Source organism: Protopterus annectens, chromosome 7.part0 (assembly GCF_019279795.1).
Source record: "Protopterus annectens isolate FY-2018-M chromosome 7.part0, PAN1.0, whole genome shotgun sequence".
NCBI lineage: Eukaryota > Metazoa > Chordata > Ceratodontiformes > Protopteridae > Protopterus > Protopterus annectens.
Genome location: NC_056739.1, coordinates 1101839676 through 1101867201, shown reverse-complemented (window position 1 = coordinate 1101867201; position 27526 = coordinate 1101839676).

Below are 27526 nucleotides of genomic sequence, written 5' to 3'. Positions count from 1 at the left end.
AATGAGCTGGCCATATAACACGTGCAATGCACAAGGAAATGGTACAAGCAATTATACCATGACCCCCCATTAATATTCCAAAACGTGCACGCTGATTGGTCAGCATGCACGTTGTAAATCGACTTATACTAATGGAAAAAGGTCCGGTCGTCCGGACTTTTTCCATTAGTATAAGTCTTTTTTAAAACACTGTCTCACTATGTTAAAGGAGTTTAACATAGCGAGACAGGTTTAAAAAAAGCAACGGAGATTTCCGTTGCTTTTTTTAATGCTGTCTCACTATGTTAAACTCCTTTAACAGCGACACAGTGTGTAAAAAGCAACGGAGATCTTGATTTCTCCATTGCTTTTTTTTTTTAAACCTGTATCGCTATGTTAAATGGGTTTAACATAGCGAAACAGCTTTAAAATAAGCAAGAGAGATCTCCGTTGCTTATTTTAGAGCTGTCTCGCTATGTTAAATCCATTTAACATAGCAAAACAGTTTGTAAAAAGCAACAGAAATCTTGCTTTCTCCGTTGCTTTTTTCAAAACTGTCTCGCTATGTTAAATGGGTTTAACGTAGCGAGACATCTTTAAAATAAGCAACGGAGATTCTCCGTTGCTTATTTTAAAGCTGTCTCGCTATGTTAAACCCATTTAACATAGCGAAACAGTAAAAAGCAACAGAGATCTTGCTTTCTCCGTTGCTTTTGCCCACAGCTCTGATGTACTGCATAGGCATACGCATGCGCAGTACATCAGAACTGCCGCAGAATACCAGACAGCTGCGGAAGGGCAGCAAGGAGGCATTATACAATGCCATTATTTAAGAAAATTAATTATTTTTTTTCTTAAATAATGTCATTGCATAATAGCAATAACCCACTTCTGGGTGTGAGTAATGCTGGATTTACCCACGGTTGGCTTTGTTTGGTCCCTTGGGCTTCACCCTCATGACCAAACCACTCCAACCATGGGTAAATCCAGCATTACCCACACCCAGGCGTGGGTTATTGCTATAATAACACAGCCTACACTTTGATGTCTTGGTCTACCAAGAGGAGCCAATAGGAATACAGAACAGAATAAACCCCACAATAAACACAAAGCTGCACTACACTATAGAGACCCACAAAACAAACCTTTTGAAATATGTTAAAGGATACAGCTGGAAGTGTGCCAGCTATGGCTTGTCAAAGTCTCCTGATAAATATATACAAATTGTAGCTTGCTATAAACATATATTTCTGTCTGTCTCTGTCTCTTTCTATAATGTATATATATATATATATATATATATATATATATATATATATATATATATATATATATATCTATATGGATCCCTATCAGATGATAGAAATTTCATTTGACTGAATCCCATTTGACTAAGACCATAAGGCTGAAATTTCAAAATACTGAAAAATCACTTGACTGAAACCCATAATACTGAAATCTTACAATGCTAAATTTCAACATACTGAATTGTAAAGTGGACAATATAAAACCAGAGTATGCCCCCCACATCCCCCCTAACTATATATACTAACTCCAGGATCAAACTACAGTAGAGAAATTGTGATCCTGGTATTAGTACATATAGTTGGTGGGGTGGAGGGTTTTATATTGTCCACTTTACAATTCAGTATGTTGAAATTTACCAATGTAAGATTTCAGTATTATCGGTTTCAGTCAAGTGATTTTTTCAGTATTTTGAAATTTCAGTCTTATGGTCTCAGTCAAATGAGTTTCAGTCATATGATGTTTCTATCATCTGATAGGGATCCATATATAAATATATATATATATATATATATATATATATATATATATATATATATATATATATTACAACTGTAGGGTAATGGGTTATATTGTATTTTTATGTATTGTTCCTTACGTAGGATTTTTACATCCTTGGTCTCTAATAACATGTATTGTAGAATTTTAATAACCAGCACTTGTTTTAGACACTAATTATTTTTGGCTATACATGTTTTGATATTTAGTTTTTAAATTTTATAGAAATATTTTTATGGGACAAGTTCATTGTCAAAGCTAAAAGCTTAAAATATTTAGCTTCTAAGCATTTTTAATTTATAAAAGGTAAATACAGGATAATTGTTTAATTGGTCAGATGACCCAATAGGAACTATTTAACAAAGTCAAATCATTGACTCATTATTTCCTTGAGAAAGCTCGGATTGACCCGAGTGAAAGCGTTTGGTGGATTTTGGTTCAGTTTTATGGTTTAATAAAAAAGCTTTAAAATAACACTGAATAGCTCTTGTATTTTAAAGAAGCTAATTACTTGCTTCCAACTTTGCTTCCAGGTCCTGTTTTCCTGAGCTTAGGTACTTTATAGCAAGGTACTTGTTACAGTTGTAACAAGAAGCTTGCTATGATTATAGGAGCATACAACACATCACACACTACCACACATTTCTAAAAGTGCTTCACACTCAGTCGTAAATCATTAAAACACTTACCTCACAATAGCAGACTTGCACACAAGAAATCATTAGCACACCACATATGCTACATAAGAAAGAAAAACGTACATCATTTTGTTTTACAGGAGAAGCAAGCTCCCCATATGCATCTATCTTATGATGGCGAAAGGTCAAAAGAGCGAATGCTCTTACATCGACACAGAATAACCAAAGCTCATAAGCCATGAATGGCCAGAACAGCGTTTTTTTTTTCCCAAGGAAAAAAAAATTGCTGGGCCAACAAAGAAAAAAAAAAACAAACAAATTACCCACACCCCCCTACTTAAATATAACAACTCCAAGATCACTTTACAGTGGAGGAACGGCAAAGTCCCGACAATGGCCCAGCAATTTTTTTCCCTGGGAAAAAAATTGCTGTTCTGGCCATTCGAATTTTAGAAGCTTCAGTTATTCTGTGTCAATGTAAGAGTGTTCGCTCTTTTGACATTTCAATGACATAATATAGACTCTCCTACAGCCCCCATAGGGTTCCTATCAGAAGACCGAATGCTTAAAACAGCGAACACTTTTCTGTCGAACTGAAAACAAAAAATGTTGACAATGTCGAAGGCACACAACAGAGATTTTTTCAGAGGGAAAAAAATTGCTGGGCCGTTCTCAGGACTTTGCTGTTTTCTCCACTGTGATGCGATCTCGGAGTTGGTATATTTAAGTTGGAGGGATGTGGGGGGTACAGCCCCCCACATTGGGGGGATGGGGCGAAGCCCCCCCCACTTAATTTTGTTTGTACATTTTATTTTTTATTTTTTAGATCAGTGAATTTCACTGATATGTGTGTTCAACATTGTCAGCTTTGTGTTTTTCAGTTCAACAGAAGAACATCTGCTATTTTAAGTGTTTGCTCTTCTGATATAGACCCCCCATATGGGAGGTTGTATCTCACACACCCCTGATACTTTATATATACCAACCCCACAATCACACAACAGTGGAAAAAAGGTATATGTCCAATACCTGTTGTAATGTGATCTTGCCAAAGAGCCTACTGCCACCAAATTTGTTGAAAGATCAATCATATTAACAGTTATAGGCATTTACCTTTGACTACATGTTTTATTGAAAACAGCTGTTGACCAGCAGAATTTCTGATCACCTCAATGGTGTCTACCATCATTCCCTGGTATGCAGTGACAATGATGCATATTGTATTGATTTCTGCATGATGAAACTCCCTAAAATAAAAATAAATAAATAAACAAATAAATAAAAACTAAACTGTAAAAAAATGAGAAAAAAAAAAAACTCTTTTTACAATCACTCAAAAAAATACATATGTATATTTCAAACTTTCAGACTAGTTGTACTGTTAGGGAAAAGGGTTTTTGATAAGGTAAAGTGTAGGGGTAGGCTTAGGGGCAGCAGCATAGTACATGAGTAAGGATAGAGAGGGTTGGGGCCTCACTACACAAGAAACATACACACACAATGATAAGACTATCACTTTTCCTAGCCCTTACTCTAACCAACAAACAACTGTGTAATCAGGGTGATATTCACAGTCCCAGGTCCCAGCTGAACGTAGCTGTAATAGTTCAGTGGAGATTATTCACTCTGACTACAGAAATGCAGAAGTGTTTTGATAAGCATGCCTCCATACTGCAAAAGTTTAAAGTACTTAAGGATTAGGGGAAAGCTATTATGAGGATGAGGCACTTTAGATGTTGGTGCATTAGTGTGATTCATAGAGATAAATGTAAAATGGCCTCATTTGCATACAAAATACATAAAAGACCCTGACCTTGCATGAGAGCACCATATTACCTGTGAATTTCTTGAGTTAGGCAAAATAATTATGAAACTGTGGACTTTTTAAAGGAAGGGAAAAAATGAATGGGAAATGAATATGAAACTGTTCAAAATGAGATAAGATTATTGTGTTCACTTCAAGAAATTTTTTTTTTTATTCATAACATGGACATAAAACAATGGCTTTCGTGAATATTTTAAGGCTGTCATTCATAAATGGAAATTTATTACACTGGCAGTGGAAATGTGATCATTGAGAAAATAATTTATTTTGGTGTCATTTATTGATTATCTATACATGGTAGAAGTACTGGATGAATGAAGGATGAAGAATAGAAGGATGTTATGTTGTCTTTACTGGGGGATACTTAACCACTGAGATAAATTATTGAATTGACTTCAGGAAATATTTTATTCATAAGATGGGCATATTACTGAAATGCTGTAAGCTGCCATTTGTATGTGGAAATCATTGCAGCAGTGAAAATAATTAGTGATCCCTTGGAAAATGTATTTTGGTGTCTTGCAGTGATTGTGCATACACAGTAAAAGTACGGAAGGGGCAAGAATATTTTGTTTGCTATCTTTGCTGAGAGATACTTAGCCACTGCAGGTGGAAACCATGTGTAGGGACTAATGAAAGGGTGGATGTGCTAACAAACTGCTTTCTTTACTTTTTTGACTCTGCATGTGTATGTAATAGGGGTTGTGTGACGGCCGTGCACTGGCCCAGTAATCAAGGAGCCTCAATCCTCACCACTAGCACCAGTGAGGGGTGGGCACATTTGGAAGGATAACAAGTACACACACACACACACACACACACACACACACACACACACACACACACACACACACACACACAGTAAAGTAAAGTACAATTTCCCTTAAGAGCACACAGAGATCACAGTCAGTCTGGGGATGGTTTCTCTCTTTCTCTCCAGATCCCCAGTAAGACTCCCCACTGGCACAGCTATAGGGTTCAGATCTCAGCTGAGTAGTCAAGCCAAAACCTCCAGTACCCTCTCTGTCTAACCAGTGTTCCATGTCCCTGCCCAAGTAGCTGAGACACATGCACTTTGAGATTTGGTTTATATACAAACACACAGGCACTACTGGGAAAGGTTGGCACACATTCTCCAGCTATGCCCCCTCCTTCCATGCTATAAGGTAGTAATCACTTCCACCAACTACTCTTATCAGCTACTAATAAGGCCCTTCCCAAAGGGTGACCAATTTCACTGTGTAATATTACTGTTATCCAAATAGTAATTGTGACTGAGCGGCAAGACTTTTAGAATGACTTAGACAGTATCACCAAATACATGCAATGTACTCTAAGCACTTAAAATATCTCTACACAAAACAGCCACAGTTGAAAGGTTTAAACATATTTAATAATAAATAAAAGCACAAGACAAATTTCATCAATTCAACATAGTGCTAATCAAGAGTTCAGAGAGCACAGGAAACTTTAAATCAATGTTATAGGATAGTCTGACATAAATATAGAAAACAGATAGGCTAATCTGGCTATATTTCTATGCAACTCTAAGAGAAATACTAAAGTCTAAAATCCTACTTACATAGCAAAGCAAGTGCTGGTGAGCTGATGTCAGCTTTAGACAAAATCCAGACTGCTCTCCTTTCTTTCTGTCCTTAAATTGATAACACAGTACTGCTGAGTCATTTCAGATTACATCATTTTAACAGTTCTGATTTAGTTTCCCAGGCTCACAGAACTTAAAATGTATATTTATTTTTGTAATCTGCACCTGCAGGAAGCCACAGCAATAAAAGACAGTTTACATGTAAAATCTAGTAATTACCACTTGTCCTAAGACAGTAGAAGAATTCCTTAGTCCAGACATCCTGTCTCTGAGCTTGAGATCAAACAGTCCTTAAATGCTTGACTTATCAGCTTTATTCCAGCAGGGTGCACTGTGGTTACATTTTTGAAGCTCAGAACATAACACAATTTTCTTACATTTGTTACACAAACCTGTGGATCCTATTAATATTTACAATGACATAGAATTATTTAAAAAATCCTATCTAGCTAGGCTGGCAGCCTTCACAGGTTGTGTCACATCACTTTTTCTTTCTTATAATGGCAGATATTTACTTTCTTCAGTTGAGTGAACTTTGCAGATTTATATAGTTATGGGGTTGTGTCGCATCTGTTTTTTTTCACAGTATGGAAAGTTTGTGAATTGCAAAGTAGATATAATATGTGCAGCTATCTTTTATTAAAATGAATGCATGGACAGCGTGAACATTTGATTATTAATTGCAAGCAGACTTCATTACCATACACCACCTGACCTTACACAATTTTTCATTTACATCTCATTATAGTTAATTTGTTTACACAAAATTGTACGCCTTGTGCATTAACGTAACTTGCCTTTATAAACTTCCATATAGCTATGCTCTCATGTAGGCATCATGGATAATCATAACAGGTTCACTGAATTACTGTGAATACCAAACACACTCCAAAACCTTTACACATCATTAAACCTAACCAATAACCTAGTTCTTATTCCAACTCTAACCCACAAATACTCAGGTCTTTATCATTTAATCAAAGCCCTAATTAGCTGAACACCTGTTCATCAAACTTAAAAGATCAGATACCATTTCAGAGAAAAATTATATGATTGAAAGGATTTCTCAGGAAAAAAAACTACTTGGCCACCAGAGCGATCGTAACACAAATTACATTATTTTAAACTCACCAAGGTGGAGGGCTTCACCCCCCCCAATGTGGGGGGCTGCACCCCCACCCCCAGTTCTATATTCCAACTCCAAGATCACACTACATTGTGGAAAAGGGCAAATTTGTTACAATGGCCAACAAACTCCCTTCCCTGGGAAAAAATTTCAATGATGTAATCCTTTGCTGAAATGGTATGCAATGCTTTAAGTTTGAAGACTAGACATTTGGCGAATTGCAGCTTTGATGAAATGAAAGGTACCCCAAATACTCATATAAACAGTCCAAAACCCAGTGCTGGAACTTTCAACTTTCCATACATCCAAAAGCACAAAAAAAACTTAGCTTCATGTAAGCACAGCACACACATACACACCACATAAAAGGTTGACAATCTGATTTTTAAAATCAGCTGGAACTGACAAGAAGGAATTTTTATAACAACTGAAGGCAATAAACTCTAATAACACATGCATTCAACAGACTGCACATGTGTGTGTGTGTGTGTGTGTGTGTGTGTGTGTGTGTGTGTGTGTGTGTGTGTGTGTGTGTGTGTGTGTGTGTGTGTGCTCACACCAAACTGAGTATCTTGGATGCTGTTCATATGAAAGATTCCCTGAAATCCCTTCTATACATTTGAAGTTTCTCTTATTTTCAGGCATGTACATGATTTTGTTTCAGAAATTCTCTCTGTCCCTCATGACATTTGTGATTTTGTAATAAACTGGTGAAAGGTGCAATGATTAAGAAACATCAAATGTTATCAATACAGACAACTTATTCTTCGTAAAATGCATATTAATGCAAATACTCTAATTCTGTTAATTTTCTAAGTGACAGGTGTAGTATATTAAAAGTGACCATGAGATAAAAAGCCTCTTTCTCTGATTATTTGGCCATATCCATGATAATAGAGATATCTGCTAGAAGCTATGGTCACTTTCTTCACATATTATAAACCGAATACTCCACTTGTTGAAGGATGTACAATTTACATTGAAGTTTGGTAACCTTGGACTTAATTTTATTAGTCATGGACTACAGGTGATACATCAGCCTGTGTTTGTTTGTTTGAGCTTATTGTCCCAAATAAACTTGTTTCTACTCTTAGGGATCATAACATAATCTCTCACATCCCAAGTGGTCACTCCTACAATCTGGAAGGCTACCTATGGCATGTGCAGAAATACAGAAATGAGACAGCTCAAACCAACTGTTTTTTTTTTTGCAGGGGGCAATGCCCTTGCACCCCCATGGGTGGCAACTCCCTCCCCTACATTCCTGAACATGTATATATACCAACTCCATGGCCATGTGGTATTGTAGAAGTGAGAAAAGCCCTGACAAGAAATAAATTGATTTATGTGACTCCATGTAACAAGGACACAAGAAGAAGCCAAAACAACTTTGCCTAGTAAATCATTATTTCAGTTCTGACCAAACTGACATCAGCCAAGCAGTGTGCAGTGGTGTGAACTGCGTTAATCCACCATACAGAAAATCTGGTCCTTGTCATATACTGCATATCGTTCACTCTTGTTCAGAATGCAAAAATGCCTGAATATGCTGAAATGTTAGAATGGTCCTTCCTGTTGCTGGACAATGAATTTGAATATTAGGTCAGTATTTTATCACCTTGCGAAGGCACTGATCATTACCAGGAACATATTTCTTTGATGGTGTCATATAACCCCACAGTAAGAAGTGCAGCTGATAAGTATACTGTTATTGAAACATAGGTGGACTTTCACAGTATATAGCACAGTTTCTCTGTAGTATAGTACAAACATCATCATGTGCAAAATATTAGAATATTTTCTTAATGCAATGTCAAAGGATAAATTAGATTCTGAAGTGATAAAACCCACACACACATACATACACACACACACATACACACACACAATTTGGGCTAGACAATATAAGCAACCTTTAATTGGTCCATTAACAGTGGTAATTAATGACTTAAACAGGGTAATGTTGGTACACTGGCATAGCTTTTATCAGGCAAGCCTGCTATTTATTCAGTAAATGTGGACATCTCCTATATAAAAGTATCATACAGACTGAACAGTTATAATGGAAGAATGACCACAACTTATGGTATAAAGTGGATTTCTGTTCAGAAAACATTAACTTTGTAAATCATCTGCACAGATAGATCTGTATTATTTTATATGTATAATATGTTTCATTTTTAGCAATATTGTGTATTTCTGTGGTGATTACTATGACTAAGTACACCTAATGCCATTCACAGTCAAGTAAGAATTTATTTAATTTATGATATATGTATTAAAATTGCAGCTGAAAAGATCCAGTCACTTGCCGTTACAACAAATAAGCAGAAACAACAAATGCATATAAAAGTCATTGATGTTAGGAGGAGGTTCATTACATCTAAATGTATCCTGTAATGTAAGAAAGTCTTTTTTTAATAACCAGTGAATGTATATTGACTTTATTAAAAGCACACACGGACAATCTGGTACAGCAAGTAATTGACTGCTGTGAAAAGAAATACCAAATTTCCTCTTAAATGTCTACAAATATGAATAAAAGTTTTTTGCTATTTTATTTTATGTTGGCCCTTCATTCATTGTTAATAACACTTCTTCAGTTATTTTGCCTCTACATCTTGTTCATTATTATCCAGTGATGTCTTATTAAGAGTGGATTTTATCACTTCAGAATCTAATTTATCCTTTGGCATTGCATTAAGAAAATATTCTAATATTTTGCACATGTGATTGCCTACTTCTGCAGTTCTGCTTTTATATCTTGAAAATATTCTTCCCATAATGTCTGAGTAATAAATGCATGTCTTTTTGTCTCATTAAATTTATGGCATTAATATTAAGTGACACATTTTCTGCATAAGTATACCATGTGAAAAATGTGTCTTTAGTTTCAATTACTTCTACACCTGCAGCTTCCCAGGCCCTTGTTCAGTTTATGTTATTAATTATCCTTGTTTAAATATATCCATTCATTTCTGAAAAACATATTTGCTTCTTGAGTGTCTTGATAGGCTGAAGAGAAAAAAATAAAAAGTTGCCTTTATCTTAGCGTATAAATTTTGAATTCTCAGTGTCACTCCCTTAAAATTGTGCTGTGTACATAATTCAGATACTGTTGTTTGCTCATTTTGTAATTTTGTAGTGTGTTCTTATATTGTTGAACATTCTTGAACCTTCAGCTTTCAGCTCCTACATAAAAAGTACTCATTTAATATTTCTATGTATCGTGTCCAGAATATAACATGTAATATTTTGTTGGTGTGTATGTGTGTGTGTGTGTGTGTGTGTGTGTGTGTGTATGTTTGTGTTATTTTTACTTTGGCATATTTTGAAACTTGGGGTCTGGAAATTAAGTGCTGCATACAAAGATATGTTTTATTTTTATATGAGTTCCTTTTTGGTAACTAGCGAGTCATACACTAAACTTAATATAACAAACCATGATTATTCTGTTTCTGTTCTGTGTCATTCCATCTATTACACTTGTGTTTCTAAGTGGTGGTATCCAACAGTCCTAATGGAAGCTGGAAGAGTTATGCTATTACCTATGCAAATTCCTTGCTAATTAGCTATCCAGACCTATGGCCATCTATCTTATTTTTAAAAACCTTTGCCTAGATTTTCAATGTATGCAGATTGAGAAACAAGTGCATCACTTACATTTCTGATGATATGGGCAGGAATTGAATAATATATGTAATGTTGCTTAGTTTATATGATATATAGCAATATATGTGAATTCTGATGTTTATACACGTGAGCTTGTTAATGCAGTTTGATTAATTTTATATGAATCAGTAAAAACTAAAAAAAAAAAGTCTAGCCAAGCTAGACTTTCCACTGTGAGAGTCCTTAAACCTCATGCATTAGAGGCAACATGGGATATATGCAAATGACCCCTTAAGGACATAAGGTGTTTCAGCTATATGGCAGTTCTGAATGTCCATGACTTTTTCTTGTGCCTATGTCACAAGGCTTAATTCAATAAAGGTGTTTAAAAAATATTGGTCCAAACCCTACCTCTCATGCATCTGTATGTATCATGAATTCCTTAATAAAATCAAGAGTCACTAATGCTGGTTCAGAGCATTAATATTTGTTTAAGCTCATTAAATGACCTGTCTGTCTGTCTCCAGGCACCATTATACTTTAACTGAAACCTTTCCTTTTGTCAGATTTGTAAGAGGATATGCAGTAGTTGCAAAATCAGTTACAAATTTTCTTTTGTACTAGGCTACTCCAAAAAAGCCTTCACCTGTCTTTCAAGGGAGGGTATAAGCCAGATTTTTAAGGTTTTTTTATTTTATTATGACCCATTCTTATAAGATATACCAAATACTGGGCCTCCACTATACCCAATTTACTTTCCCTAGCATTCACAGCCAAGTTTGCCTGTATTATAGAATCTAACACAAGTAGAGATTTTGGTAAGTGTGACTTACAATTTGATTTAATTTCTCCAAGTCTTTTGGGTTTCCTAATACCATGACATGAATTGTTTCAATCTTTGATGTTAGCCAAAAGTACTTTTTGCAGCATCTGCAATGTGCCCAGAACTGACTCCTTCTGCAATTCAGATAGACTTACATGTACCAGTGGCATATCTTAATATGACTGTAGATTCTTTTTTATTAGACCCATTGTTCCTACCATGACTGGAACTGTCTGGGTATCTATCCTTTCACATTGCGTTCATTTCTGCCTGTAAATCCTGATAGTTTATGACTTTGTGTCTCTCTGTACATGTTGTTGTTGTTGTTTGTCTTTCGGCTTTTCCTGGTTAGGGGTCACCACAGTGGAACTCCGGTCCGCTAATGATTGGCAGTTAGGTTTTTTTTTATGGTGTCGAGTTGCCAGCCCGATGCCCAAACTTCAACAAAGGCACGCCCATTCAACACATGTCTTTCGAACACCCACTCGACCGTGGAGAGGACATGCAGACACCACACAGAAGGCACTCCCAACCCAAGCCGAGAATTGAACGGGAGAACCTCTTGCTGTGATGCAACAATGCCACTGCTGCACCACCGCTCTCTGTACGTAAGACATTGTAATCATTAGGTGTAGCAGTTTCAAATATCAATGCTATTTATGTCTTTTTTTCATGGACTACTGCATCTGGTTTTCTCACGTCTATTTTTTGAACTGTTGGTAATGGGTGAGCCCATGTGATGTACACTTCATCATTCTCTATAATGCTTTGCTGTTCATGTTTCCAATGCCTCTCAGCCAATTTTGTATGGTAGTGTTTGCACAATTCCCAGTGTAACAGTCTTCACATATTATTGTGTATTTCAATGTACAGGCCCTCTACCATTAGAGTATCACACCCAGTAGGAAGATGTGCAATTGTTTCCCATTTCTGTATTCTGTTTCTCTCGCATGTTCAATGAACTTTGTAAACCATAGTCTATGTAGTCCACTGTCCTGGGCTTCCATCATTAACCTTTTATCATTTGGTTTCAACTTACCTCTACTTAACCATTCCTGTATCAAATCCTGACCAATATGAGGTTGTTCCAGGAGATCTCTCTACTTGCCACTATATATATATCACTTTTCTACATTTATTTCCTACTCATCTGATCCTTCTCCTTATAATCTTTCTTTTGTTTATGGCACATTAAGTTCCTGTCTGATTTTTGTCTAGTTCTGGTTTGATTTCCATTCCCAGCAGACACAGATATGCTTCTACTAAACTAAGCAGAGAAGTCATCTAAGACGTCCTCTCCTCATGTTTTAAAACTTTCACTATGTTTAGATTTGATGAGGTCAACAGATATATATGAAGTCCCATGACTGCAGATATTTACATGTAATCAATTTCAAAAAGCCCAATACATCCTTCTGAGCACAGAATACATAATCTTGGTATACAAGTTTTTATATATCATTTGACAGGAGTGAAACATTTTTCTTGTTTTCCTGTCCATCTGATCCAAAACCATTTAGAGAGGGTCGATCACATCAAAACTTGCAAGTTACAACAGGAAAAGCAAACTGATTTATAACTTGGACTTTATTCCTAGATGTCAAGGCTGTTTTCGGCAATAAAACATGAATAAATGCAAATAAAATGGGTCTATGTCAAAAGATTATATGGATAATTTGTTGAAACCTATATGTTCAAGACCATATGATCGACAATTCAATCCATTGAACTTTCCTGGCTGACATCATGTTACAGATGGGGTCAGGAAATTTCCCCATTATAGTGTAATCTCAGAGTTGGTATATATAATTAGCAGGGGGTGTAAAGGGTGCAGGGAGGCTTGTCCCCCCGCAAAAGTATTGTTTTTGTTGTATGTGTGTGTTGTTTGGCTTTGAATTTTTTTCCAGAGGACTGAATTGTCGATCATATTGTCTTGACTATTTGGGTTTCAACAATTTATCCATATGATCTTTTGACATAGACCCATTTTATTTGCATTTGTTCATGTTTTATTGCCGATCCTTCAACAATTCTCAAATATTTATGCACTTCCTCTTGCTCATATTCTTTTATATCACATTACTGTCCCAGATAGAATTTTTCCTGGTACTGCAACTTTCCTGCTTTAATCATTGCTTTTGCACATTTGTCCCAGTCCCCTTCAATAACACCCATCACACGAAATGACATTTGACGACCTTTATTAAATTTCCATAACATAGCTTTGACCATCAACTTTATTACAACTGTTCATGATATAATTGATTCTAAATACAGCATAATATCCTTGTAATGTTAATCAGGGCAGCGTACCTACTCACCCTGCCCCAGCAAGCAGCGTCCATACCTCTACTCACTTACTTTACTTATGAAGCAGCATCTCATCTCACTTCATACACCATTCATTGTAATGTTAATCAGGGCAGCGTACCTACTCACCCTGCCCAACAAGCAGGGTCCATACCTCTACTCACTTACTTTACTTATGAAGCAGCATCCCAACTCACTTCATACACCATCCATTGAATTACCTTCCACCAAATAAACACCATCCATACCTCAGCTTGCTTATCCATTCAGCAAGCTTCCTCCAACTACTCGTTTCCTTTCCCCAGATCCTTGAAATGAACATCCAGACATCAGAGGGGGAACAGAAGAGGGCAAGCCTATCCCTCTTCTCTGCCTACCCCTACTGATAACCATACTCCCCACCAACGAAAAGAGGGAGGGTGGGTGAGTAGCAAGTTCATGCCAAAATGTGATTGCTTAACCCAACTAAGCTAGACTAAACCTCTTAAGCCCCGCCCCATCATTATCTCAATTCCTCCCCAACCATCCCTGCCTCCACTTAACCCTTTCACCTCCCCAACCCACTTAAATCCCCTTAATATTAACTTAACCCCCCCCCCATGAAGATGTCCCGGGACAACTTAGTTTGTTGCCAAACTTCATTTGTCCCGGTCCCCTTCAATAACACACATCACACCAAATGACATTTGACGACCTTTATTAAATTTCCATAACATAGCTTTGACCACCAACTTTATTACAACTATTCATGATATATTTTTTCTAAATACAGCATAACATCCTTGTAATTTTAATCAGGGCAGCGTACCTACTCATCCTGCCCCAGCAAGCAGCGTCCATACCTCTACTCACTTACTTTCTTATGAAGCAGCGTCCCATCTCACTTCATACACCATTCATTGTAATGTTAATCAGGGCAGCGTACCTACTCACCCTGCCCAACAAGCAGGGTCCATACCTCTGCTCGCTTACTTTACTTATGAAGCAGCGTCCTTACTCACTTCATACACCATCCACTGAGTTACCTTCCACCAAATAAGCACCACCCTTACCTCTATTCAGCAAGCTTCCTCCAACTACTCATTTCCTTTCCCCAGATCCTTGAAATGAACATCCAGACATCAGAGGGGGAACAGAAGAGGGCAAGCCTATCCCTCTTCTCTGCCAACCAGCCTGACCAGGCTGATCCCTCTCCCTTCTACTCAAATTTGTTTAATCCACTTACCATAAAGGGAAGGGTCAAGCCAAACATCATTTGGTATACCCATCATCGGTAAAGCACCTTAGAATCCCATCACAAACCCCTTTGTCATGCTATCACTGAAACACACCCTAATGAAACTAAGTAAAGTAGGATTACCGTGACCCCGTTGTAACACCGGAACATCCACACTAAAAGAACACATACCCTTTTAGCCCGCTGCCTTCAAAGCTGAAATCATGGCTCAACCTGAATGTATTGACAGCCTATAACCACAACAAAACCACAAACTATAACCTCATGAACTTAAGATGACACCCAGTCAAACTACTAGCATGTCTCAAACCCAAGTGCTAACCGTAGCATATCACCTTAGACCCCCCACTACCCAGTTCTATATGTGCAACAACTCTATTACCGTAGGGAATAGTCTAATGTTGACCTAGTTCCTGAAAACTCATCTATGCTCAGCAATGAATTACTCTACGTGCCAAGCCATAAACACCTCTAATTCACTCATTACCAAGCCATTCTTAACCCCTGTTTGTCCCTAGCCTTTCCCTAAAAGCTCTTTCCTTATGTTACCTACACCACTAGTATCCTACAGCTGCCTTATCCTGCAAGCAGGCTTCCTTATACATTCTAACTCCCCTGTAACAATGCACCCAGTTTCTAAAACTACCCCAACACAGCCACCTACCTACCATGCTTCCTAAAACCTTATCTACAAAATTCACCCAAACTGCAAGTGCAATGATCCTTGTGCTATTCTGTAAAACCTTATCCTCGTATTTAACATTAACACTACCTACTCAAGAGACAACTTTGTCACCCCAAGATGCCACCTGTTAGGAATAAACTCCAGCATCATGTCAAACACCTCCTTGGCCCTTTCCCCACATACTGTTCGAACAACTGGATGAGTGAATACAACCACCCAAGGTTCCAAGAAAGCAAGGATTGAACTTCACTGGCTTGCAGGAGCCATAGAGCTATAGCCTAATAAGTTCCTTTGCTCCTATGAACATCATGACCCTACGCATCCCATGGGATCCCCACACTTCCCATAAACCATCCCCGACAGTTTTCCCCTTTTGACCCCCTTACCTAACTTTTCCTTACTTGCCCCCTATACCAATGCAATAATCACCTTTCCAGTAATTAAACACAGTGCTCAAACATGCCTTACTAAGATGATTACTCAGACCCACCGTGTGCCCTGTTTAAGTGACAAGAATGTGCATCCTATCAAAAACATCACCTTTCAAATCCCCTTTTCAAGCCACCGCATGATGCCTTCTTCACCCAAGCAATCTGCAAAGAAAGAAACACTGATAAATTCTATGTGCACACATACCATGATTACTTAACATGGAGGCACTGACCAGGTCCCCTGCCACCCCAAACCCTTACCTATGGCCAATAGCCGTGCTCCCTTTTACTATTGAATGCAAATGCCCAAAAACAAGAACAACTTTCAACATTAATCTAACATACTAACGATTAAGAGAACAAATTGTACAACCCATTAACCCTGATATAAAACACAAAATGCCTGTCCTTCTCTGCTAGCAGAGTAAAATCCTCTACCAAAACTCAACAACTTTGAAATCCACTTACTTCCATCAGTAACTGTTGCCCACTTGTGTTCCCCTTGTGTAACCTCCTCACTTGCCACTGCTTCCATCATCTGTGAATTCACTGTATCGCTGCAACTGGTACTTGGCATACCACCATCTACAATGAAGAGGACAAAATGAATCCCTCTAATATTAATGAGCAGGCTCCACCTTATACCCACCTATTCCAAATTACCTCCACAGCGTTCCAAGACCCCATCTGCAAGAAAGAAAAAGACATACAAAACATCCAAAATACCTCACACATTCCAAGGCATCTTCAAGGACAACCTATCCTGCTAGATCGGGAAGAAAGATACCACCGCCATTCCCATCTATGACATAGCAGCCATAACTGTAGCTATGCGTCCAATGACCCTATCAAATACCCAAGGCAAATTTAACTACCAGTCAAGTATGTTAAAACTAAACTCCACACATGAAAGGACATATCAATATCCACAACCTGGGTAACCTTGTGATTCCAAACCACACCAGTTAGAGCCGCTGTATAAGTCAAGCTAACTTATATTGTAAAGCCATCTGCCTAGCTCTTAACCTTCCATCCCCAAATGAGGCACACTGACCAACATAATATGGAAGCAGTATTTTATGCACAAGAAACATTGTTTCCTGCCTTTATGTTGTGTATTTTCTACAACAAAGCGCTAAGAAAACAGCCGCTGTACCTCAAAATCAGGATAACATGGTATCCAACACACAACAAATGACAGCTCTACACAGACTCACAGACTTTTTCTTTTTTTTCTTTAAACCATGGCTTTATAGTTTACTATGCAATTCCAATAGCATGAGTAGCTAGAGGGAAAAGTAATATGCCATCACAAAATGTATAAATAATACTAATGAAATAGTTACTACTTAGTAATATGCCATCACAAAATGTATAAATAATACTACAAATGAGCTAGTTACTTAGTAATATGCCATCACAAAATGTATAAATAATACTACAAATGAGCTAGTTACTTAAGTGAAAAAAAAACTCCCATAGCTCATTAGTAAGCAGTAAATGCACCTGTTCCACAGTTCATGTTCAACATTTAAGAGGACCGGAAGTATGAGGCATAATTGTGGATACACCTCACAAGTCTGTGCAGCCCAAAGGGCTTGCTCCTTCCCACCATTCATCCTTTTCTGTGAAACACTGTACCATTAAACAGTAAGGCCCAACTCCACTGACAAGTTGCAGTGTAAGGGCATGCGCAGTGGCAGCCAGTATTCTCCCTTACTCAAAACCCGCAAATCAAACAAATGTGCATTACCATCAATGCAGCAAAATTAACGTTTATAAGACATAGACAACTGACATGCAAAGGCTATCCCAAGCACTTTTGGGAACTCCTCAAATTGATGACAAATGGCCTCCAATCTACATCAAAAGACAAACCATCCTTCCTGCAGAATTTCTAAATATTATAAAGCCATTTATAGTCACCATTCCCACTTCCACTGCCACTCCCCACAATCCCAATAACCCACAGGCAGCACATCCTGTTAAAGTAAACGCAGTATTTCCTATTTATGATCTATCATCAGTCTATACACTCAAATGAGTTAGAGAAACATTCTGTACTGCATTCCCTGTTTATTCATACTAATCAAAACACTTATGCACACCACTGGGGTATATTAAGCTTGCCTTTATAAAAGGAATAATACCTTACTTTTGGAAAATTACCACTACAGTCCAAGTTTCAAGACCCCGAACCAAGCCTTACCACCAGCGCTGCCATACATAGACAAAGTAATAGCAAGCACTTTGGACAGCAAGGCAAACCGAGACCAAGAAACGCCAAAACTCCAAACAGAAAACCAACATCCTGGCTGCTCAGAATGAACTACAGACTTTTTTTTTCTTCTTCTTTTCCCTTTTTCCTCTTACTCTGTGACCAAGCACCATACTCACAGAGCCCTTCCCCCAACACGGAAAGCCCACAAAATAAATCCCATCACAGCGGCAAGTGGTTCTGCACCTTCCCACCACCATACCGGAGAGCAGAAAGTGACCAAGACTGAGGGGGGGATTTGCGCCATTACCACCCGACACAACCGCACTACCTTCAACAAGGCCTTCACCTCAGATACCTACAGCACAGGGTTTGCCTCCGACCTTGGGACACCACCCATCCTCCAAGACTAAAATATCTATCATCTTCAAATGGACCCGACACGCAAGGCAGCAGCCGAGACACTCCATGCTCCCCTTTCCCATTCAGAACAACAGAAATGACTTCAACTAAAAACCAAAGCAGAATAATGTATCAGTAACAACTAGAGCAGCACGCCATGCTCTTCCATATTCGCCCTCAAACAACATCTTTTAACGTGGTTCTTTAGGTTTTTTTTTTTTTTCCTGTGAAGTCCTCACCCTGTCCCTAATGCTACCATACACACAAAGTGGTTACCACACACCAAAAGGACCAGCCCTGCCTCGAGAAGCCTTCCACCACGAAACCCACCTTCAAGAAAACAGACGCACAGAGACAACACAGCCCAGCCCCTAAGAACAAGGACCAGATCACTTGCTACTCTTACTAGGCCCATAAGTCAATGGCTGACATTACACCAACTAACCAATACTGGTTGCCATCTTTTGAGTTTTGAGCAGCCTGCTTGTGCCTAATCCTTCAAACAGCAATGTGCCTCCTCAGTGAGCACCTTGTACCTTCATGGATGTCAGGATTTAGCTTTGGAGTTGGCTCATTTCTGTAAAGAAATAAGGGTCACCCTAAGGGTATTTGCCAACTTTCATCCAAATAATTAGCAGTAGAACCTCTTTAAACTGTTTATATAAACCGCTTCACAGCTCATTCCCAGCAAAGGGGGATGAGTTGTAGTAATACTAAAGGTGATTATCAGCAAGCCATATGACTGGTATCAAATATCTAGAAAAGAAGGTATTTAAAAGAAAGCATTTGAGCAAGAAGTATAAGGATGAAGTTAGGAAAATCATACTTAGCACATAGCGATGAACGATGAACCTCCACCAATGGCCACCATGGTACTGAGGCCACTAATAAGTGAGGGGCTATGTGGGAAACCCCCAAAACCATAACGCGCTGCTATTAACTGCTCCAACACCACTATCAATCGCTAGAAGACCAAAACCACCAACAATGGGCAACGACCATCATTTCACAGAGGAAAACCAGAGCTACCACACCATCCAGCCTACACAACCATCCATGAAATAAATCACTTGTACTCTCACCCCCCAATGCTTTCTAACTCTGACCCCCATGCAAACATGGCACCAAGTCTCCCCACCATGCAATATTTCACAATTCACCCAAATACCTACCCAACCTCAAAAATGATAAAGTGATCACCCCCATAAATGCCAAGTACCTTAATGCTCGCATTTTGAAGAGAGAGATAAAAAAATATATATATATATATATATATATATATATATATATATATATATATATATATATATATATATATATATACCATTTTATATCTATATACTACTCTAGCTCCACCCATCCTGCCACTAATAACCCCAGGCCTACCTGTAACTGAAATACCTACAGGTCGTCATGGACGTAGCACTTACTGTAGCAAGTTCACACCAAAATGTGATTGCTTAACCCAACTAAGCTAGACTAAACCTCTTAAGCCCCTCCCCATTATTATCTCATTTCCTCCCAACCATCCCTGCCTCCACTTAACCCTTTCGCCTCCCCAACCCACTTAAATCCCCTTAATATTAACTTAACCCCCTCCATGATAGGGTTACCACCTGTCCCACTTTGTGAGGGACAGTCTCTCTTTGGGGAATTGTGTCCTGCAAAAAAATTTAAAAAACGGCAAATGTCCTGAGATTCTAGGACAAAAAAATATTTCCTGTATTTTCTTTAATACCTGTATAAAACAGTTATTTTGTATCTGAAACACCTAATTGTTATAAGAAACAAAATAAGCAACTGAAATACTACAAGAATACGTTTTTATTTTGTATATATATATATATGTATAGATATGTTTTGCCCTACAAAATCTGATGTTTCTACAAAAAAATGTCCCACTTTGGGCAATTGAAAAGGTGGCAACCCTACCCCATGAAGATGTCCCGGGACAACTTAGTTTGTTGCCAAACTTAATTTATGTAGACAAAATAACATTTTTCTCTCATCTGAGAAAGTTTTAACCACTTGCAATTGTGCTTTCAACTCATCATCTGATAAACTACACTGTTTTAAATCATCCACAAAATGTAGATGAGAAGTCCTGAAGCAAGGTTGTTTTCTGAGAGCCAAATTGTAACCATGACCTAATCTGTTAAGCAAACAGTTTAATTGGTAAAGGGTAAGACAAAACAACAGCAGTGATAAAGAATCACACTCAAATATTCTCCTTGAACCTTTACGTCTGAGATAATAATTTGCCCTTTGTATTGGCTTAACTGCAAAGTGGTTTGCCACCGTTTCATGGTCACTATAATGTAATTAATCAATGTAGAATGTATCTTATACATCTGTAAGAACTCCTTTATCCATGAATGTGGGATGCTGTCACATATTTTTTGTAATCTATCCAAGCCATATTTAGATTATTTTCCTTTTTACAATTCTCTAATAGTTTTATTTAGTAACAAATGATCCTTTGTTACCCTTTTCATCTATTGCTATAACTGAGTTTTCTTCTAAATTTTGTACCAGTTTCCTAGTAAAGGCTCCAGATCATCATCATGCAGCAAGACGTTAGAGATCTGCCAGTCCTCGTGTTTCTCTTTAGTCTGGGGACCCATTGTCCCATCATGCTGTGGCATTACCTGTGTTGGATTTTCTACACTAAATGTTTCACTTTGCAGGTATTCCATAACTTCAGATTCTATTTGTTTAACTTTTACCTTATTAATCCTCTTTTCTTTGTCCCCCATTTGTTTTCTTATTTTTTGTATCGTTAAATTTTCCATATGTGGGTGCCTCTCTCTTCAAATATCATTGTAGCTGCTTTTATTGTTTGTTTTGCTGTTCTTTACATAAATATTGAACCTTATCAGATCTCTTTTTCCTTCTCATGTCCATGTTTCTTCTTTATAACTTTCAAAAATCTCTGGGTTTTGTTCTTTATATTTTTGTACTTCCTCTGTTGCTTCTTTTTCCACATGACCCTAAAGTTTCTTCATTTAAGTGATATTTTTCACAAATATGTTGTATTAATTAATGCAAATTTGCATATGAAGCTTTTGACAGTTTTGCTTGTGCAAGTATTTTTCTTTCCTCTAATTTCTCTATTAATCTTTCTGAATATCTTCTATATGGAAATTCTCGGCTTCCTGCATAATAGTAACAATATATAGTTTCTTCTGCATCCTCAATAGTCCACTCTATTATCTTTATAGTTTTTATTTGGCCTGTCAGTTTTTCTGTTTTTTGAGGACTACTACTTCTTTCTACAAAGGGGGGCTATTCTCCCTGTGTCTGACCTAACTCTATTTTTAGGAGTGTTTCTGTGTTTTGAGGACTCCACACTACTTGCTTGTCCTGGCTCACTTCAGTAAACACACAACACCGAATGACATTTGACAACTTTTATTAATCTTCCATAAACATGATTGTTAACCAATAGTTATAACTTTCAACCAAAAACATGACACAGGTGATAATAACATCCATGAAAGGAAACATAAAATAACCATAAGGGCAGCATAACCACTCACCCTTGATAAGCAGCATCCCCCACTTGCTCACTTATCTTTGCACTAACAAGGCAGCATTACTCTGCTCACCTTCAATTTATTGAATTACACCATCATCCAAATAAGCAGCTCTGCTTGCTTATTAACTTATCCAACAGAGCAACCACTTACTTTCCTTCCCAACTTATTGAATTGCACATCCAACACCAGAGGGAGAACAGAAGAGGGCAAGCCTGCCCCTCTTCTCCACCCACCAGCCAGACCAGGCTGTTGCCCCTCTCACTGACCAAATTTCCCATTACCTAAACCTCATTAAAGGCATAAAGCTGAACATCATTCAGTGAACCCAATCTTGTCTAACCAAACTGTATCCATGCCGTCACCTCACAATTCCTCTCACACCATCAAAACTATTCAGTTACCTAAACCGCTAAAACAAACTACTGATCCCTCTCCAGTGCTAAAATAACGACCATAAACGCAAAGCCTAATATACCCATACTCTTGTTACCCAACTACCATACCAGTAAAATTTGTAATTACTCTCAAAATCTATACCCCAGCTAGATAAGCAAATGCTAAACCCATTGCCACTTGAAACCCTGCAAAGGTAATCGCATACCCTCACAACATATTGCAGTCCATTAATGCCCAATGAAATAATAACCACATAAAATCAATTTCAAATCCCATTTAATAGCAATCCTGTCATCACACCAATGCCTCTGTAGACAAGCTGCTTAAACCACCATAACAAGGCTTGTACCAGTACAACCCCAAATGCACCACAACCATGAAACCAACCAGACAAAACTCAAAACTAACCAAACACAATGTACACCAAAACTTGAAATGCCCACTGGAACCAGACACTACAGGTCAGTGACTAGCTCTCACCTTCCAGAATGTGGTAAAATAATCCAAACCTACCTCCCATAAAAATGCAGTAACTCGAAGCTAAACCCTTCTTCACAAAATACGCCACCTAGCTCACTAGCCTGAGCCAACTTATTCAATGCAACCCATTAATCCCAACCAAGATAATCTCCCTTTACCAAAAACTCCCCTATAAATGACCCCCTTAATTATGCCAGAATCATGTAATCCTAACCATCATCTGACATGCCTCGGCTCACCTAATATCTCCTTCAACAGTAACCATAACTTGGTATGCTACCATGGTAATCTGTCCACCTGACCCATTCCAAGGAAAACTCCAACTACCAATAAGACAGTGTCAAATTCAACCCTGATGCTTCCCACACAAGATAAGATAACAAAAACAACCCCCAAGATGGACATTATCTTAAGGCTGCGGGAAAGGAAACACAACAATGAACAAACAGACAACACCATATACAGCTGGACTGCTGAAACTCCATGACCTCCTTTCCCAATGTTCCATCAGTTGAGACATTCCTCAGCATCCTCTCTTACCTGTCAAGCGCACATTCCTTCAAACCATCAAATAATGCCTGCTCAGCACGTCCCCATCTGCGAGCTCAATGTGATCTGTGAAGAAAAAACTGTAAATACTCCACACACGCAAAATCAATATTTAATGACATTATGCAGAACCAAAGGTATAGCTCTCCATCAACTGTATGAAATGCTCGCAGTACTGAATGTGAAACCCCCATACAACTTAATGATGTCTTAACCAAACATTTCCCATAAAACTTCTTCCTAGCACCCACATTCATGATACAATTGGTACCCATGTGAAATAAAATAAATCCATAGCCTCAAAAGGCCTCTTCTATAAATGAAATTACCACTTTACCCATCCCACAAGGTTTCTCAACAAAGATGTTACCCAGTAATTAGGGCAGTGATTTATTGACCCCTATCAAAGTAACCCAGTTAAACTGGCTGATATGCAACTTCCATAACCCATAACTCCAAACAAACTGGATGAGTGAGTAAACTCACCCTTGAGTTCTACCCACATTCTGCGAAGGACAAAAATAGCAGTATGTGTAAATAACTATCAGTCTTAGATAGCCTACAAAACCCTAAACCATTAACCTCATAGCTTCCTATGTTCCTATGATTGTTATAATTCTTCCTTACCTGTAACCCCCAAATCCTTATACACAACCCCCCACATCATCTTGACCCAAACATACTTAGCTAGACACCCAATGGTGGACCCATCCAGCAGTCAAAACCACACAATAAAATCCATTACCTTTCAAAGCCATGTCATCAGGGCACTGACCACTGCTCGCCCATCTCTGACCTCCTTGTGCACCACCCAAGTGACAGTGACATCCATTAAAATAGCCTCCATCAACCAATTCCTCTTCCTCCAGGTCACCAACTGCAGCCTACTCAATTCCTCATCTCTGCCATCTGCTAAAGAAAAAAGATTAATCAGTTTGCCTTTACAAAACAGAAACAATGATGAACCTCAGGCCTGACCTCTTGTGTCTAGTTAGTAAACACCTACTCACTATGACTCCCGCTTACACTGACTACCTTATGCCCTGTCAGATACGAGAACCCCAGATGTCATCTCAGATGTAAATCATCCATGATTTGCTAAGGAGCCACCCTTTATGAAAGATAGACCAAAACCATATTGCAAATCTTGGTATACTGGAAATCTGTGTAGGTGAAAAGGTATGAATCACTACCCTGGACCCTCTTCAAAAGAAATCAGCAGCTGAACTACATGCTGTGTACCCAATGGATCCCACTGTCAACCTGCACACCTGCTCCCACCAGCAAACTCCACCCCTCCCTGACCACAGAGCAAGGACCCGTCGTACCCTCTCCTTTCCCTGTCCTGCCAATACCCAGCTTCAAACCCACTTGCATCCCACACACCATAAAATGTGTGCAAACACAACCTGTTGGCTCTCCCCCCTCAATCTCAGAGCAATACACATGGCCAAAAAACACCTACCAAGGGAGGCAACCTTAACCATTGCCCTTAAAAACTCAAAACTACAAGCGCAGCAGATCTCAAAACATCATAAGTCATAGCCAGGCATGCTGTCTGCACTAAAGTGTCCATCCCACTCCTGCCAAGACTTCCCCAGCCACAGTTTTATGCAATTGTACCCCATCATGAGGCCACAATTACCTCCCTGTGCCATACCTAGAGAAATTGCTTGTCATTACCCTGTACCTCCAAACTTCAATAATTTGACATCAATATGCTAAGACACAGCCAGAAAGCTGGAGCAACTGTGAAGGAAAAGCTAAAGTCCTACCATCTGGAGACAAAGGCTCGAAGCATACCTCTCACTCTCTTAGAAGAAATCCGGAAAAGTCCTATGAAAATGGAGGAACGAATGCCCAGAACCTACCCACACCTAGTCCCCAAGTAAACTCGATCAGTACCTAACCCTATATTATTTATATCATGCGTACTCTCTCTTCTTTTTTTTTTTTTATTTTTTATATAATATATCACCAACGAAAATCTAACCAGTATGAGGCTTCAACATTTTATCAGGCTGGACAAAAGCCAATCACTAAACCCCCCAAGCCCTTAAATGAAAGGTTGGGAAAAGCCTATTACACCACCATATCGTTCAAATGTACCTCATTATGAGGAGCATAACTCAGTTGAGTCCTAAAATGTCATGTTCCTCAAAGTTACACACTGAAAGAGCCACTCACAAATTCAGTGTTAGGAATTTTTTTTTAATAGCTAATATCCATGATACATAGACAGGAAACAGATTAATGCATTAAAAGCTCTCTTTTCATGGTAAATAAAATAACCAGTATCTTTAAACCATCCAGTGACCTTCTGCACTACCTTTAGTTAACAACTTAAATAATGGACTCCATACTGAACAAGGCAAAATCAAAACAAACCATAAATAACTGTGGGATAAAGCTGCAAAACTAGATTTTTTTTTTTTTAATAATGGTGTTGCAGATTTAAGAGGCTAATGCAACAACTGGTAAGGCCATACCTCTCAACCTCACAGAGCAAGAAATCTGGGAAAAGATATAAGCAGAAGTGGGACAAAGGCCCAAAATAGAAACAGTTTTAAATATTGCTCCTACAAATTTAGAAAGCTGATAGAATAACAGATTTACATTAGCCTGGATTTTCTGAAGGGTATGAAGTCTGAAACTCAAATGCCTGCCTTTGTTTTTTTTTTGTTTGTTTTGTTTTGTTTTATGTTTAACTTAAGTCTTTAATGAGTCACCACCAATTTGCAAAAAAAAAAAAAAAAAACAAAATCTGTACATTCTGCAAAAAACTGTACATTTGAGAGGTATGGCCCGCGTTTAGCATGATGCTGCTAATACTTATGAAGTCTAAAACGTAACAACTATCATTATTTGTAACATCAGTCTGCAAAAATTCCACAACTGCCAGTGAAGAAGGATATATATGTACCATTCGTAGAAGCAGACTTACATGCGAGCTCTTCCCTTACTGCAAAGGAACCATTCTCACTAATTGAAAGTCAGTCTGCAAAGATCCCATAACAACTCCCCCCACCTTTTTTTTTTGTATATGTCTCAGTTCCCATAGCAATGTGTCTGTAGCTATTGGCTATCTGTTGTCACATCACCAGCCTATAGCACAACTCTGTCTCCCTAAACTAGAAAGCCTGCTATAGCCTACTTCCCTCGTACTCAGTAGTGACAGGTTATCTTCCTTCCACACAACCAGTCTGCAAGTGTAAGTGTCAATGACACTGCAAGCAGAAAATCTGCACAATTGGGAGGCATAACTCAGTGACCCTACACCACGAAAACCATGATAGACCCCGCAAGACTCCCAAACATCCCCTTCACCTCCGCTACTCCCAAAGCCACCCATGATACCAGTATTTAATTCCCTCAGCCAGGCTTCCAGCCTACTACCTGAAAACCTTGGTAAGAACCAACCTTTATACCCACCAACCTACGATAAGCCTACAAGCAAATAACAGTACCAGGAACCAAAACAAATAAATAATATTGCAATACCCCAAAACTCTTAACAAATACGCCGCCTCCGACCGAAGAAGCAGTGAAACCACTTTTGATAGAAACGATACTAACATTCTACTTCTGAACTTCAAAGTGAAGCGGCACCCCCCAGACTGTCAAGCACGCAGTGAAAAAGCTGCATTAACTCTTTAATTGTAGCAGACAAAGTTAAAACTGACAATGTGCAATTAACAGCCCTTACAGCATTAAGCCTAGATTGCTGCTCCAATCCCACCCTTGCCCGAGGTTGCAGTAACTAAAGGGAGAAATACTGACTGTGAGACACAGAAGGGCGGCCATGGTGGTGCAGTGATTAGCATTGCCGCCTCACAGCAAGAGGTTCTCCGGTTCGATCCTCGGCTC